The sequence below is a fragment of the Solanum stenotomum genome, chromosome 1 (genome assembly GCF_019186545.1).
Source record: "Solanum stenotomum isolate F172 chromosome 1, ASM1918654v1, whole genome shotgun sequence".
Classification (NCBI taxonomy): Eukaryota; Viridiplantae; Streptophyta; class Magnoliopsida; order Solanales; family Solanaceae; genus Solanum; species Solanum stenotomum.
Genome location: NC_064282.1, coordinates 39,761,866 through 39,763,072, shown reverse-complemented (window position 1 = coordinate 39,763,072; position 1,207 = coordinate 39,761,866). Strand labels below are relative to the sequence as shown.

Below are 1,207 nucleotides of genomic sequence, written 5' to 3'. Positions count from 1 at the left end.
CTAGATTTTGGGGATATATTTCAGTTGATTATGAAATTTCCGCATTTTATTGTAAAGGTTGAGCTTTAGGCTGACTTATCTTGGTGGGATAAGACGAGTGCCATCAGGTTCATTTTTGGGTCGTGACATAATCTTAATAATAGTAATCATTTCGTAGTGTTTTGCATGCAAAGATGTAAAGACATGTATAACTAGGAGATTGGTCCTCCAAATAGGGAATTTCACTATGCACCTTGGTGTTGCTATGAGTGGCTACTTTACTAACCCTTACCTTTACCTCAGATTAGGCATCACATTAGATAGCATCTAATGTGACATTAGACTATAGACTATTAGAAAAGTAATAAATGTATGGGTTAGTTTTCTCCCTCGCACCAGTTGACATTAGACTATTATATAGCATCTACTAAATCTTTGTTGTTAATTCTTTTCTCATTAACTACCTCATTGGTCCGGCAAGAAGCAACAAGGTGAGTTCTAACATTGGCCATCGTTAAAAAGACTTCTAAGTGAATGAGTTGCCAATACATGCATAAACACTATTCGAGAATTACTTAATTATTATGTATACGTTAATTGCTCATGATTCCCATAACCCTAGTTGTGAATTTAGCTACTTATGGTTGAAAAAATACAATTCATGTTTTGATAAGAAGAATTCATGAAGTTATGATTACAGTAGAAGAAACCCAAAATCTCCAATTAAATTTTTGTCACGACCCGATTTATCAAGTCATGATGACACCTACTATAACCCGCCAGCAGGTAAGCCAACCCGTAACCCGGAACAACAAGTAATGGGTCTGAGGGTAGAAATCAAACAAGAGTAGGCAAATAACAATATAAACAGGCGGACGCAAACCAAAAACATATATATAAATAAAGATCCATCCCAGAACCTGGAAGTCACTAGTACAGAGCTACTACAAAATGAGTACAAGTCCCAAAAGTGGACAACAAAGACTGGACTGTCTCGAAATGAAGAAGACAAGTCTATATATACAGATGGAGACTGAAATAGTACAAAACGCCGTGTGCTCACCCCCGTCTCCGGATAAGTCTACTCCAAGCTCGATCAACGCTGGCTACTAGTGCTCGGATCTGCATCACAAAATAGATGCAGAGCGTAGCATGAGTACCAAAACAACAGGTACCCAGTAGGCATCATAGGCCGACTGAGCAAGATAAGCAAAAGTGAACTGAAATG

The 1,207-nt window shown here is 37.9% G+C and overlaps 1 long non-coding RNA gene across 1 annotated transcript in view; it reads right to left on the bottom strand.

Annotated features, from left to right (window-relative positions):
* Positions 1-969: 969 nt before the first annotated feature.
* Positions 970-1,207, bottom strand: part of LOC125850978 (uncharacterized) — an 8,382-nt gene continuing 8,144 nt past the window's right edge. The window contains exon 3 of the long non-coding RNA XR_007444866.1: positions 970-1,101. This is a non-coding gene — a long non-coding RNA (uncharacterized LOC125850978). The remainder of the gene's footprint in view (positions 1,102-1,207) is intronic.